This window comes from Periplaneta americana, chromosome 11, assembly GCF_040183065.1.
Source record: "Periplaneta americana isolate PAMFEO1 chromosome 11, P.americana_PAMFEO1_priV1, whole genome shotgun sequence".
Taxonomy (NCBI): Eukaryota; Metazoa; Arthropoda; class Insecta; order Blattodea; family Blattidae; genus Periplaneta; species Periplaneta americana.
Window position 1 is genome coordinate 39,457,374 of NC_091127.1, and position 17,105 is coordinate 39,474,478.

At 32.9% G+C, this 17,105-nt stretch overlaps 1 protein-coding gene across 5 annotated transcripts in view; it reads left to right on the top strand.

Annotated features, from left to right (window-relative positions):
- LOC138708955 (facilitated trehalose transporter Tret1-like) overlaps positions 1-17,105 on the top strand; it is a 245,068-nt gene that overhangs the window by 137,613 nt on the left and 90,350 nt on the right. For 3 of the 5 annotated variants that reach the window (XM_069839345.1, XM_069839346.1, XM_069839349.1), the window contains exons 1-2: positions 10,364-10,486; positions 10,585-10,684. The exons of 1 other annotated variant lie outside the window; for it this stretch is intronic. The gene's annotated coding sequence lies outside the window, so the exon portion shown is untranslated. Of the gene's footprint in view, positions 1-10,363; positions 10,487-10,584; positions 10,685-12,020; positions 12,040-17,105 lie in introns of those variants that run through there. One more of the 5 variants, XM_069839347.1, reaches the window with a different exon arrangement.

Genomic DNA, 17,105 nt, shown 5'->3' on the forward strand with positions numbered 1-17,105 from the left:
TATCGTTACAATTACATCAGTAGGTAGGCCTTTATCTAGCAAAAAGTTAATATTAGTTTAAAGAAATATTTGTTCTTCGTTTGTTTTCCTCCCTTTTCTTTTGTGTTCGTTTTCTTATTTTTTTTCTTTCCTTCGGACTCTCGGTCTAACCCGTCTATTCTAACGCAATCTTATCATTTGACTGTTTTGATTTGCTTCTGGAATCAGTTGGGAAGGATCCCCGTACATATAAGGAGGATAATCCCACAGACACTAATGTTGGCGTTATCCAGGCAAATATTGACAATTTGCCGGTCAATAACCCTCGTGCAGTCTGGGGGTGGCGCTTGCGTCTCTCCGCTCCTGCTTCGTAATACTGGCACAGAGGGCAGAACGTTTTGGAGCAGAATACTCGAAACAGATTCGCTTCCGTAAGGAACTTTAGGCACACTCAAAAACAGAACTAGGAAGGATGTTCAAATTAAACTTACAGAAAACGATGATCACGTCATCAGTCTCTTCTCTGATAGTAAAATCTTGATCACGAACTCATTGTCTCAAGTGAAGCTTTGAGAGAATTCCTATACATAGAGTACAGGATTAAATCAATAACTTTGAAATTAGAAATAATAATAATAATAATAATAATAATAATAATAATAATAATAATAATAATAATACTAATAATAATAATAATAATAATAAATTATAGCTAGAACAAAGATACATATTGTTCTTTTTATAAAAAAAATCTCTCTACCAACCCTAGAAAGAGTACATACTCGTGCTCAAGGGGCATTCCACAAAATTTTAACACATACAGGGTGATTCACGAGGAAATGTCAAAAATTTAGGATAAAGATATCTTAGGCCATTTTGAGTGAAAAAGTTCATATGAACATAGGTCCATTTTCGAACGATGGCGGAGCTAGATGCATTTTTTTGGTAAAATGTCTCGCCCCAATGTGAATCAGACGCTACCATATGCTGCTGACGTGAAACGAGGCGCGAGACAAAGTCAAGGTCGCAATGCATTACGTAACGTTGGAATCTGTATTGTGAACGATGTAGATAAGAGGAAGAAACCGGGTGGTGGGGCATTACAAATGTCCAATCGCTTGCCCTTGTCTGATGTAATGACACAGAACTCGCAGATAACACAAATAGCTTACACTATCATCAATTCATAGCAGTCCAGTCAGCTACCTACAGTACGGTAGTTATACAGGTACAGTTATCGGAAGTGTTAAGTTGTGTTTTTCAAGATGCCTTATAAATTTTCGACTACAGAATACGCCGATATTGTGTATGTTTATGGTTTGTGCGATGGAAGTTCCTTGCGTGCCATCACTGAATATGAACGACGCTTTCCGAGCAGAAGGGTACCATATCGAAGAGTACTTACTGTCTATGGCGTTGGATGAAAGACTTGGTATAGCGAAGGAAGGGGGAAACGAGAGAGGCGCTAATCGACCGTATTTTTGATGCGGCATAGAGAACAGTTACATGTAACTCTCCAGCGCGATGAGCGCGAATCACGCCCGAGCGCAACAGTGCTTTGAAGCTGAAGGAGGTACCTTTGAAAATGTGCGAAAACATCGAATATTAGGTATGTATGTAAACATGAATATAAACTTTAAATTTGTCCGTTATCTGTCTCTAAATGCGAGTTAGTAAAATGGAATCTTAGAAGTTCTTGTGAAATCAAAGATCCATATCTCCGTAACCGTTCGAAAACGGATCTGTATTCATATGAACTTTTTAAATCACAATGACTTCAGAATTCACAACGTAAATGTTTTACCTTCCCTCGTGAATCACCCTGTATATTTTATTAATCAACAGAATAACAAATAAAAAAGAAAAATACAGATATTACAATAATTGAAGGGCTCCGTTGAAAAAGAGGAGTGGCTCCACTTTTCGGTAAAATTAATGTTTTACTTGTTTCATAAGTTAAAAAATATGCATGATCTTTTAGTACAAGAACGGTGTGATTCCGAGTATTTGCTAGTAAGTTACAGTGGAATTGGAGCTGAACTGTTAATCGTTTCGTTGCAAAAAGGAGGCAGCTCATGGAGCTGTATAGCCTGCAGAGTGAACCGTAATTAGTGTTGCAAATTTAGATTTCAGGTAAAGCTCCCTGTAAAGCAGAGTTGAATAAATTCAAGGGAAAACTTGTTCTGTGGCGGGTATTGATCCCAGGACCTTTGGCTTAGCGCACCAACGCTCTACCGGCTGAGCTACCCAGGAACTTCACCCGAAACCGTCTCAATTTTTCCCTTTTTTTTCATCCACATAACTCTTCGAGTGGGCTGACAAGACGCCAGAGACCCACATCGAGTGCACACAAACTCTGGTGACTTGAAATTCTGGTATTCTGTTGTACCTACAATAAGGTATATATTATACAAATGTAACTTTCAAGTAAACCTTCCTGTAAAGCAGACTTGAATAAGTTGAAAGAAAATATTGTTCCAGGGCCGAGTATTTTATACCGGGACTTTTGGCACCAACGCTGTACCGACTGAGCTACCCAGGAACTTCACCCGACTTCGTCTCTATTTTTCTCTTTTTTTTCCACATAACTCGAGTGGGCTGACAAGACCCCAGAGACCCAAATCGAGTGTACACAAACTCTATGACTTAAAATTGTGGTTTTCTGTTAATATACCTGCAGTAACATATATATTATGCAAATATAGTTATAAAGGGTTAGGTACAGCTTACAGCAGTAAACTTTTTGGAAATATGCAACATTTTTTTCCTCCATTACTGTACTTTTATAATAATGAAAATTGGTATGTTTAAAACACTGTCCTTCTGCTATATGAAAAAAATATTTTTACGATTAAAAAATTATTTATGTTTTTTTTTAATCATAATGGTGGTAGTTCACTGTGCAGTGATGGAGCGTTTCCCTCATAATTCATAAACTTGTTAACTTCTTCATGTTCTGTCTCTTATTTTATTGCTGAAACTCATATTTACAATATATGCACTTTTAACTACATTCCTTAATAAATAATATTTTTTTTTATTTGTGTAATAGAAAATACTGATATTTGACCATTTTTAAATGAATTAAATTATTTATCAGACAATATATCAAAGGTAAAGAAGTGATCTTGCATCATATTGTAGATATGACATGCATAAATACACACAAAAAATTTCATCACAGAATGTTGCATAGTTTTTTAATTATGTGGGAAACGCTTCATCATTGCATAGTGAATTGAATTTTGAAGAAAAAAATGTAGCGGAGCGCTCCACTAGACTGGTTGCGTGCTCCGGTGTTTCCACAGACATAAGCAAGTTCAAGCTCCGATCTAGCTACACAACCGGTTTTGGAGCTTACAACTCTGACACTACTGGTTTACACCAATGATACGCATATTATTTTATTGCGACATTATTGCGGAAATGTGATAATTTATTCAACAACAAAAACGAAATTTTAAAAATAATTCGCGAAATTTTAAGAAAATTATCAACAGTAATCTCACTAGAGGTTTTGATTTATGTATAGAGAATAAAAACTCGAGTGGGATTTAATTGACTATTACACGATTAGAAGAAAGTATATAAATATTAGAAGAAATAAAGTATTCTAATGCAGTAAAATATTAATTGACTTACTAAAATTCTAATTCACTAATGTTAGCTTCATCAAAACGTTTGAATGGAGCCACCATTTTCACTTGACTGTCTATGCGGTAAAGAAATGACGATCGAAAAACATGTTTTATAGTACCGTAAAAATTTGCGGTTTGAAATGAATAGAATGATTTATTTTCGCTCTCAGAGTTAAGGGCATAATGCCTTGTCTTCCACTCAACCAGCCTTAATCAATACAATACATATTTAAATTACGAATATTTACACTTAAAAGATTCTCCAGCAATATTCTTCAGTTAAGTTTTAACGACTAGTACATGTTTATTTAAATTTAGATAAACCTATAAGATAAAGTAATAACTTAATTTATGACCTAATTTAATTCAATCAATTATAATTAAGTTGAGATAGCTAGTATAATGATGATAATTAATTTAATATAAGTTTACTAGAACTATGTTATAGGGAAAAAAATATAAATCTAAAATATATTTATATAATGAGAATATTAATGTAATGAAATTTTGCCATTAGAGGTTTTGCATTCTATTTAGAGAAATTAATGATAATAATAAGAATGGACAGAATGTTAGTTTCATTATAAGCAACAAATATTAATAAGTAATTAATCTGTTAAGCAAGAATGTTGGCAAACAAATGGTAGGGAGGTGATAAAAACAGAAGAAAGTATATAAAGATTAGAAGAAGTAAAGTACTCTAATACAAAAAAATAGATATTAATTGACTTGCTAAAATTCTGTTTCACTAATGTTAGCTTCACTAAAACGTTTGAACGCAGCCGGAATTTTCAGTCGACTATCTATCCGGAAAACAAACGACGATCTCAAAGTAGTAATAAAACAAGTAAATGCTAGGGAAGTAATAAAATTATAGCGACAACAAACATGATTGGTTGAAACGCATCCTTTCGTACCGTTTTGTTGGTCAAAAGTAGTATGACGTAGTAAAAGTGTAATAGTCACCATAAAAACACAGTCCTGACTATTACCACAGTCTAGTATATAGGATAGAGTAGCATAAATCGCACCGCTTCCTAAATGGCACCACTGCTAGTTTAAAACAAGTTACTGTAGTAGTGTGGCATCTAGTGGTATTGTTACAATCTACCATATGAACTTCCACCATGTCACTTGATTTCTGCCACTTCTTTGTGCTAGCAACGTGGTGATAGAGTATTTAATATAATCGCTCAGGTGGATATATATTTAGCTAACATTTTCTAACTAAATAACGGATTTGTATGCAAAGGAATCCATAATCTTAAGATGTTATTGGTTAAAAGAAATATTAAAGAACATTTAACTTAGTACAATTTCCGAACATGTGGTGGTTATAGGCTAGAATGAAGGAAATAATAACCTATGACGTAGTTTCTTAATTCGCACCACTTTGTGGGTGCCTAACTCGCACCGGTGCGATATGAGCAACTGTAGCAATTCTAGCCGTACAAAAGAAGGCCAAAAAATTTTAACTGAACTAGGAATGCATCAGGTGTGTGCAATATCAAGTGGTGAAAAGGACGTTAATAAAACAAGTGTGTGTTGTACAAGCGCACCAAATATTTTGTGCCACCTATGAAAATGTTTAAACGCCAAACAGTGCATCCTTCATTATCAGCTGGTGTTCTTCCAGGATCGTTATTTGTTTGCTCTGATTCAGGTTACATCAACAGTGAACTATTTGTCGAATAGCTCAAACATTTTATTTGCCACTCAAACCTGCCATAGAAAAAAGTGCTGCTTCTGTATGTCCACCTATACGAACCATTCCAAAAATTTATAAGCTAGATTATCTCGGGAAAATGATGTGCTCCTATTTCAGCTTCCTCGTCATAATACTCAGAGGCCCAGCCTTTAGATGTTTCTATCTTCAAACCATTTCAGACAGCTAAATCATGAAGCAGTTCTTAGGTGGCTTCGTGATAATCGTGGAGAAAAGGTGACGCAGTTTACAGTTTGAACTGCCTGGTGAAGCACATGCCAAATGTGTAACAATAAAAAACGCATTCAGGAAGTTTAAATGTTAGGTTTTTTATGCCCTATTTTTTCAATTTCATTTGAAGATGCGTTACTCTTTTTCATTAATTTCAATGAACTTGTAATTTGCATTTATTACATTATTCATATTAAATACTGTTCAATATTTCAATATTAAAAGCTTTCCTTCATCCTGTTCCCTGCAGTTAAAGAGGTGCGATTTAAGAAACCGCAGGTGCTATTTAGGAAACTAGTTGCCTAAATGGCACCATTGACAAGTGTTTTGAAAATGTCATTCTACTTCAGAAATATTAAATCAAATTCAAGGATTCTTTTTTAAATGAAAGGTAAATCTTCTGGGAATGTATTTCTATAAAGGAATGCAGAAAATAAAAATTGTATTGTTCAATAAAAATTATTAATGCTAAAGTGGTGCGATATACGCAGCCTTACCCTATAGTCACGAAGCTCAGTACGTAGTAAATATGCATCCGTAGATAGATGCTAACCACTAAGATCACTACTATCGTCTCATTACAGACAATGCGAAATAGTACCTGCACAGTCTATTGTTTCTAGTACCCTCATAAACTCAAGCTTCGTGACTGTATGTACTAGACTGTGCTATTACCATATCTACAAGTTTCGCTATCGGATATCGTAGGCCTATAGATATACAGTGCTAAATCAATGATTACAGTTTAACCCATTCTCCTCAGTATTGTACGTTGGTCTTCATACACTCCGTAGAATGGTTAACTGATGTCACAACTGACATGCGTCTAATCATTGTGAGGCAAACAAAGTTATTTGCATTCCATTCCGTTATAAGTTGCACTTACATTGTTACGAATCCCACTCTAACGCTTTGCACTTAAAATGAAGAGTGAACTAACAAGGAAGTGCTTTATGTACAAAGTTAAGCTTCTCAATGGATTTGTATCTCGCGTTCTGATTCTGGACACTTACGTCACTCACAATTTCAGAGCGTGAAATGTAAGCGAACTAATGTGAGGACATTGCCATTTCTGTCTACGTCAGTTTCCCAGAGAAAACAAAAACGTACTGAAATGTAGCATAATTGACTTCACTGCTTAAAATAGCTAAACATAATTTTCGCAAAGCCATGAAAGTGAAACCTCTTACTGACTTACTTACTTACTTATGGCTTTTAAGGAACACGGAGGTTTATTGCCGCCCTCACATAACCCCGTCATCGGTTCCTATCCTGAGCAACATTAATCCAGTCCCTACTATCATATACTCTAAAGAAGTGAAATACCGAATAAACATTTTGTGGGAAAATTTCATAATTTTTAGTGGAATCTCCCCTTAAAAGTGTAAAATTACACAACAAAAGAAGAAAATTGTAACATAATGTATAGTCTAGGCCAGGGATAAAAAAAAAACAAAAAAACCGTGTTAAGAAGTGTATTCTTTTATTTCATTTCTCAAATAGTAATGTGTGATGGGTTTTTTTCATACTTTTGTTATTACGTGAAGAGTCAATGCAAATTAGTTCGCAATTTAATACTTTTAATTGCAAAGCAATATTATTTAGTTTAATATCCACATAATATTGAAATATTAATTTATATCTTACTGTAACAATATGAAGAAAAACATCTGAACCATGTTCACTTACGAATTAAATTATTATTATTATTATTATTATTATTATTATTATTATTATTATTATTATTATTATTATTATTATTATTACTTACAAATGGCTTTTAAAGAACCCGAAGTTTCATTGCCGCCCTCACATGAGTCCGCCATCGGTCTCTATCTTGTGCAAGATTAATTCACTCTCTATCATCATATCCCAACTCCCTCAAATCCATTTTAACATTATCCTCCCATCTACGTCTCGGCCTCCCCAAAGGTCTATTTTCCTCCGGTCTCCCAACTAACACTCTATATGAATTTCTGGATTCGCCCATACGTGCTACATGCCCTGCCCATCTCAAACGTCTGGATTTAATGTTCCTAATTATGTCAGGTGAAGAATACAATGCGTGCAGTTCTGCGTTGTGTAACTTTCTCCATTCTCCTGTAACTTCATTCCTCTTAGCCCCAAATATTTTCCTAAGAACATTGTTCTCAAACATCCTTAATCTCTGTTCCTCTCTCAAAGTAAGAGTCCAAGTTTCACAACCATAAAGAACAACCGGTAATGTAAATGTTTTATAAATTCTAACTTTCAGCTTTTTTGAGAGCAGACTGGATGACAAAAGCTTTTCAACCGAATAATAACAGGCATTTTCCATATTTATTCTGCGTTTAATTTCCTCCCGAGTGTATTACTGTTAATCCAAGGTATTTGAATTTTTCCACCTCTTCAAATAATAAATTTCCAATTTTTATATTTCCATTTCGTACTATGTTCTGGTCACGAGACATAATCATATACTTTGTCTTTTCGGGATTTACTTACAACCTATCTCTTTACTTGATTCAAGTAAAATTTCCGTGTTTTCCTCAATAGTTTGTGGATTTTCTCCTAACATATTCACATAGACATAGACAAGCAGCTGATGTAACCCGTTCAATTCCAAACCCTCTTGATTATCCTGGGAAAGTGAAACCTCTATACATGCTATCTGTACAGACCAAACCAAACGGGAATATTTTTTTAACTTAGAAAGGTACATAGCAATACTAATTCACATCTCTTTAACTTGGAAACCACTTCTGATCTCGTTGGCTGTAGCCAGAGCAACAAATATTAATATAGTCGAACTTGTCTAAATCGAACGTATACAATGCAATATTAAAAATCGTCTGGAATTCGATTTTTTCTTGGACAATTCGAAGTAAAATTGAATAAAATTCAGTTTAGAAATTAAGAAAATCAGCCCGTAATACAGGGCGAGCAGACTGTCGCCCTGTCTTCAGGTGAAGAACATCCCGAGAAACTATTGGCCACAATCTCCCAGGTTATGGGCTACATCCAAAAATAAATTAAGTTGCTATGTTGAATTAGAAAAGAATATGAGTGAAACAATTTTCCATTCTCTGAATAAACTCGAAGAATTTTGCATGAATCAAAGTTTAAATGCTAAAAGTCAAATACAAATATGAAGCTCTTTTAAAATATTTTGAATGTTGCTATATTTTGACAATATTGTAGAAAATAATGAATAAATAGTTTTATTTTTACTATAGTGCATTTATTGTATACAAAAAGTTCTGGATACGATTTCCGTCGGAGTTCCATAAATTCTGTTTGTTGGTGTGGACCGTTTCTCTGAAAAAAGTTGGTATTTTTCAATCAAAATGTCTCTTGCGTGTAAAGTAAGAAAATATTTGAAACTAAACTCGTCTAATACGAAATCTTGGATAATTCGACTTTCTTAAATGGTCCCTTCAGCTTCGAATTAACCAAGCTCGACTGTAATACTATTAACTCAAAAAGAATTAGGGACAATAATTTTACATGTTTCATAGCAAAGCCATAAATCATTAACTTACGTATGCAACATGAAGATTTGTTGAGCATATTCCCATTCTGTATTTTTAATCCAGTAAGTTACTGTTATCTTCTGTAACTTGTTAAGAAATACAATAGTAATGAAGGAAATTAATCTTACATAGACTTTGTGCTACTTTCAATTTTAGCAATATAATAATAATAATAATAATAATAATAATAATAATAATAATAATAATAATAATAATAATAATAATAAGCATAATTATTTTTATTATTTATTCATCCATTCATTCATAGTTTTCTGTCCAGGTGCAGATCCTTCACTGCAAAACCAGCATTTTCCAATCTTTCCTATTTTCCGCCTTCATCTTAGTCTCCTCATATGATCCATACTATACAGTATCGTAATGTCGTCTATCATCTGATATCTTTCTCTGCCCCGAATTTTCCTCCTGTTCACCATTCCTTCCAGTGCATCCTTCACGAGACAGTTTCTTTTCAGTCAGTGACCCAACCAATTCCTTTTTCCCTTCCTGATCAGTTTCAGCATCATTCTTTCTTCACCCACTCTTCCTAACACAGCTTCATTTTATTATTATTATTATTATTATTATTATTATTATTATTATTATTATTATTATTGTGATTGTTATTGTGATTATTTATTATTATTATTATTATTATTATTATTATTATTATTATTATTATTATTATTATTATTATTATCAACGAGTTTATCAAGCGTCAGTGGAATTTGTGGTAGAGAGATACGATCACGAATTCGCTACGTGTTGCGTGACATTCGTCCTATAATTCGTCTCGCAAAAATCCAAATTAATCAGCCTTAATCGGGATTCGAACCCACATCCGGGCGCATCCTGACACCAGGACATCAAGCTCCATACACCACCACTATTATTATTATTATTATTATTATTATTATTATTATTATTATTATTATTATTATTATTATTTTGTAATCGATAGATAGTTTCCTATTACAATGCAGTCATTGTTGCAAAATTAGTGCCAGAATCTCTCAACTTAGGACATATCAACTGCAGCAGGCGGCAAATGCGTATCTTATAGTCTGAAGAGAAATTAGCGTTGACTTGACAATTCTCGCATGTTCCATAACATAGAAGTATCCTATTATCTAGCCTTGCTTGGGATTCTTCTCAACAACAGCATTAGTTTCTCCATTCACTGCCAATATCAAAATAAATTTATTGTGGTTTATTTAATCAATAATCAGAATCTAGTGCCAACTAGCGCCTTTCTACAGTTTTTCTTGTGACAATTTACATACACGCGTTGGCAACCCTGGCGCAGATAGTAGACTGATACATCAACATAGAAACATCTGTTGCTGTAGTTTAGAATTTGTAAATTGAATGTGTCTGTGCATTGGTTATACCAAGTGACAATCATCGGTTTGGTACTATACGAGGTAGGTGATGCAGTATTTGGTATTTTATTAGATTATCAGCATATTCCACATAGTCCATATCAACCAATGACTAATTCAAAATTATTGTGCCTTTCCAGATTGCTATGCTAACCTGGGACTAGGATTGTATTATTTAATTACGTATACCTATATACTGTAACAAGAAAGAACAGTCTAAAAATTACGCCATCGTCTAAGGTGAGAAATAGATTTTTTTAATATGAGTAATTTATGACAATGAATTATAGCCTAAAATATAATATATTTGAGAGACTAGTTGGAAATAATAATAATAATAATAATAATAATAATAATAATAATAATAATAATAATAATAATAATAATAAATGCCTCTTATTATTCGGTTGAGAAACTTTTGTCATCTAATCTGCTGTCGAAAAATCTGAAAGTTAGAATTTATAAAACAGTTATATTACCGGTTGTTCTTTATGGTTGTGAAACTTGGACTCTCACTTTGAGAGAGGAACAGAGATTAAGGGTGTTTGAGAATAAGGTTCTTAGGAAAATATTTGGTGCTAAGAGGGATGAAGTTACAGGAGAATGGAGAAAGTTACACAACGCAGAACTGCACGCATTGTATTCTTCACCTGACATAATTAGGAACATTAAATCCAGACGTTTGAGATGGGTAGGGCATGTAGCACGTATGGGCGAATCCAGAAATGCATATAGAGTGTTAGTTGGGAGACCGGAGGAAAATAGACCTTTGGAGAGGCCGAGACGTAGATGGGAGTATAATGTTAAAATGAATTTGAGGGCGGTGGGATATGATGATAGAGAGTGGATTAATCTTGCACAGGATAGAGACCGATCGCGGGCTTATGTGAGGGCGGCAATGAACCTCCAGGTTCCTTAAAATCCATTTGTAAGTAATAATAATAATAATAATAATAATAATAATAATAATAATTTAATTCGTAAGTGAACATGGTTCAGATGTTTTTTATTCATATTATTACAGTAAGATATAAATTAATATTTCAATATTATGTGGATATTAAACGAAATAATATTGCTTTGTAATTAAAAGTATTAAATTGCGAACTAATTTGCATTTAGTCTACTCTTCACGTAATAACAAAAGTATGACAAAAACCCATCACACATTACTATTTGAAAAATGAAATAAAAGAATACACTTCTTAACACGGTTTTAAAATATTTTTTTTTATATTTAAACTAGACTATATGTTACAATTTTCTTCTTTTGTTGTGTAATTTTACACTTTCAAGGGGAGACTCCACTAAAAATCACGAAAATTTTCCAAAAAATTTTTATTGGATATTTCACTTCTTTAGAATGTATATTTTCATACCCCAAATAAAATTTAGTTCAATTCTGGTTACATATATGTTTAAATTTTTTAAATTAATGCTGTAAGGGGGCGTAGCCTTTAAAGAGCTGCCAAAATTATTTTTTTCATCAAAGAATTATTTTTTACTCATTTATGATTTCAAATCTAGTAACTTTTTGTTCTTAAGTTGGCTCCCTGAAGTTACTAGATGAATATAGCGGAGGAGAATTTTAATAGGTATGTGTTATGTAAGTATTCACTTTACTTTTAAATCCATTTTTCAGTAAGTTTATCTTTCTTGATTCAACGCCAACTTTTTCATGCCAAGTATTAATCAATCGGAATGTAATTTTTACTGCAAATCTTTAAGAGGTAACTGCATGTTTCTATGCATTTATTTTGTAAGAAATGCTGCTAGTTTGTTTTATTAATATTTTTTATTCATGAATTATAGAAAAAACAACATTCACAAAACTTCGAAAACATTTTTCAAAGAGAATAAATTAGATATTTCATAAAATGAATGCATTTAAATGTTTATCTATGTATTGTGAATGTAACCAAAAAAAGAAAAAGGAAAGTTAAAAATTGAGATGCCTGCATGAAACCTAGATATGAAGTGAAACTTAGGACAGTCAACAGATGTGGAATGTTTTCTAGTTTTCATGTAAAAACTTTGCTTGAATTATAAATGAGTCTTTACAGTGATAACTTGAACTCCTATTAATCAAATAAATGTACGGCAAGCTCAGTAATCCTTTTGCTCGGTAGTGACGCAATTTTCCAGGTGGAACACTGCATAGAAAAATACGCTCTATGAGGCTGAGCGAAAATATTAAATTATGTTTTTTTTATTTAACGACGCTCGCAACAGCGGAGCCGGAAAAGGGTTCATTTAAGAATTATATTTTAAAGAAATTGATTTTGAGTTAAAATACGAAATATTTCAGAATTTGTATTTCAGTATAAAATGAATATTATAGTGTTTAGTTTTGAAGGAAAAACATTCTATCTTTTCCATCAAAATTCACAACACTTTGAAAAGTATATTAATTTATTATATTTTAAAAACAGAGGTGAAACTAGTTACTGCAGGATAAAAACTGCAAACATATTATTAAGAGATGAATTGAGAAGAGAAAACAAAAATATTTTCGTATGTCTTTTGAATTATAGAACTGGAAGTGAAGGAACTGCGCTGAATTTCACTGGTCTACAAAAAAAAATTGTCTGCTACTGAGAAAATTTAATGTGTTCTACACTGGAATTGATGCACTGATTCCAGATCTGTAATCAGATTTATCATAGCACGCCAGGTTTTTGAGTTATGGGACTGTAACTTTAATTGTAAATCTTACTATTTATTACATACCTGTACTGTAAAGTCAGAGATATAAATTGAGCTTAGTTTATATATTCTTTGTAAATTGTTATATTATATTATTTTAAATACATTTATAAGAAGATATATACACTTACAATGTAGTAAGCACAAAAACTCTGTTAAAAGTGCTTGAGACCTTTGCTTTTCCGCATGTGGTTGTTCGCTGTAGGAACCAGCAGAAATCAACCAAAATGCTCGGACCATATTGACCCTGGTACCTGGATTCCAGCGTTGATATGTCCTCACGGAACCTCTCACCATATTCGTCACTTACAGCGCCGAGATTTGATGGAAAAAAGTCAAGATGTGAATGCAGAAACTGCATTTTTAAAGACATGCAACAACCTAGATTCTGAAATGTTCTAAGCATGTTATATACTAGCTCAGCATAATTAGCAGCTCGATAATTTCCTAAAAACCTAGTTGACACTAGTACAGATGTGTCCTAAGCTTCGAGTTGAACACTCAGTTTTGACTTGACATCATAATTAAAAATTAAAAATGTTAATATTTTGAAATTGTGACGTGATGGGAAAAAAAGGACTTCAGATCTGTAATCAGCACACTCAAATTAGGGTTGGTACACTTGTTTTTGTTCAGTAGCAAAACCGCAGCAAAATAAATAAAATGAATCTAAATGTATTAAAAATGTAAAAGTTAAAAATGTTATTATTTTAAAATTTTGACGTGATAGAAAAAAATGGACTTAAGATCTGTAATCAGCACACTCGAATTAGGGTTGGTACACTTGTTTTTGTTCAGTAGCAAAATCACAATAAAATAAATAAAATGGATGTAGATGTGTTAAAATGTAAAAATTAAAAATGTTGTTTTAAAATTGTGACGTGATAGAAAAAACGGACTTCAGATCTGTAATCAGCACACTCGGATTAGAGTTGGTACACTTGTTTTTGTTCAGTAGCAAAATCACTGTAGACCAGTGTAATGAACACAAGGTATAGTCAAAATTCATGTCATACCTGTAATATCAAAATAATATTAAATGCAAGAATATTGGAAAACGGTTGTACTGTACTTACACGTAATACATTGTGCTTTGGAATCTATTCTTCAACATATTCAAACATTTGTGTAAGAATTTTGTAAATTTTATTAAATTAAAACACAGTTTCATACATCTTGTACGTATTGGAATATAATATGTACTTTAGATTCATATTTTTAAATGTTAAGAAACCCACTAAAACCCATAATTTCACAAATATGAAATAGAATATTTATTATTTACTTCTTCTCTCTGCATTTTTATTTACCTATTTGTATTCTGGTAATGTAGTAGAGAAGACCTGATGGCCTTACCTCCACTAGATTAAATAAAGAAATAATAAAATACATCAATAACTTTTAAAGCGAAGATGCTTAATAAAATCAGTAAAAAATTTTGCTTAGAAAACAGGTACACTTACGTTCAAAGATATCTGATCCGACTAATCGATAGTGATCGATAATTTGTTGGTGTAAATGTTGATTGTTTAGTTATTGCTTCTATGAATAGATGGCGAAGATAATAGTCACTGTTGCCAATTGTAGATAAATATTGCCGCATTATGGAATTCAATTTTTCATCCCACTCAACTGATTGTAAAACAACACTGGGTTTAGCTGGAAACCGGTGATATTGTCAATAATGGTAATAATTAATGCTTAACCTATATATTCATTTTCTCTGACACTTCTTAACTGTCCCAATAATGGTGCCACCTTTTGAGAACTAGCGGAACTGTTTCAAAGTTTGTCAATTTTTTTATATCTTTGATTCTGACTTATCCCGTGGTTGGAAAGTTCGCTTACACGATCATAAAACCGTAGGTCGGATACCTTTGAACATCGGTGTATGATGGTTATTAAAATGTAATACGATATTAAAATATAACAATAAGCGAAAATAGCTGTTGAAAAAAATCTGTTTAATAGTAAATTTTCAAACGAAGATCTGAAGTTCACATTAAGAATAATCCAGTGATAAACTTTGAAACGAAAATCTTAAGTTTGTACTAGGAATAATATGTCAGAAAATACAGAGGACCTGTGTGTAGAAATTGTAATTTCAGATATAAATAGTCATTGTTTATTCCACTTCTATTCCATATCTTAAATTTCTATAAAATCGCAGCAAGGACTTACAGACCAGATAGACTTACTTCTGAAAGTTGTTTAAGGTTGATTGGGGACAATTAGTGGAGTTATACAATGCTAGTAAAGTTTTGGAAGTAATTAGTAGCGAAGAATCTTCAGATATTAAGGAAGAGAGTTTATTGAATTAAGATTTATTGTTTCCAGCGAATTTGAAGCAAGTAGCTCATATAGGTTGTCTCAACTATCTTACTTAGAACTATATAATTGAGGAAAAGCAATGAAATGTTTTGATGAACTAAACTTTATACGCATGAAAGTAGGAAACAAAATAAATTATCATTGGGATACATAGACACCTAATATATTTACAGAAATAGGGTTTCCTTCAATGAATTACTTCTGATTTTCCATAATAGAGGAGAAAATTTCTCAAAAAGAATAATCATAAAGTTAAAGTATGAAATTAAAAAAAATATAAGTGAAAGGCATGATTTACACTTAAAAACATATATTTTATCATCATCATCATCATCATCATCATCACATGATGTATACAGGGTGTTTCAAAAGTGATGATAAAACATTTAGGAAACAAATAAAAACGAAGAGAAGCAAAAAATTTCCAGTAAACATTGGTCCGCAAATTAACCGTTTACGAGATAATGCAATTTTGCGCTGGTTGGAGGCCGATAAGTATTAAGTAGGGTAAACACTGGTAATTTCGTGATAATATCATGAAAATTAATTTAAAATGCAAATGTGTAAATATATCTCTATTCCGATTTTTTCATCTAAACGACGATAATTTGCTGTACAAATCTGGAGACATAAAAGATTGGACACGTTCTTGAACAAATTCCAAAAGCCACTTTTACAACTTAAGCTAAAAGGTTGGTTATTTCGTGATAACCTTGGTAATTTCGTGAGAGGTAGAAGAATTTTGGAAAAATTCATTAAAGTCAAATGAAATTCTCATTTATTGTTACAAGACTTCAAACATAGTAATTCCGTCTAATATTCATAGCAAGAAAACATAGAAATACATATCAGCACATAATAAGCATGAAATCAAAGTAAAAATTGAAATTGAAAAGGATTCTTCTTTGCCCTGAAAGGGTGAACACTTTTATTACGGACTTTACTACAGCTTATACTACTAGGGTAACTCCAAAAGTAATGCAGAACATTTGTTTAAAAATTATATTTTTATCCTACAGCTTTGCTATTTTCACAGTATGTAGATACATCCTTTAGGAACAAAATGTCACTTTTCCACATAATCCCCTTCCCTTTCAACTGTCTTACATAACCTAGGAACGAGGGCCTGTAGACCAGCACGGTAAAAGTCTGGACCAGCACGTCTGAGCCACTCTTTAGCAGCGTGCACAAAGGAGTCATCTTCTAACCTCGTTCCACGAAGGGATCCTTCAGTTTACCAAAGAGATGGTAATCGCACGGTGCCAGTTCAGGACTGTAAGGAGGATGTTTCAGTATTGTCTATCCGAATTTTCTGATCTGGTCTGTGGTCTTGTGACTGACATATGGCAGTGCGTTGTCGTGCAATAGCAGAGCATCCTGCTTCTCCCGATGTCGTCGAACACGACTCAGTCAACTTGACGTTTCTTGAGAATTTCCATATACGCGTCAGAATTAATGGTGGTTCCGTGTGGCATGATGTCCAAAAGCAAGAGTCCTTCTGAATCGAAAAACACAGTAGCCATAACTTTTCCTGCCGAAGGTGCACTTTTGAATTTCTATTTCTTTGGTGAATTTGCATGATGCCACTCCATTGTCTGTGTCTGTCTCCTGTCAAAAATAGTGG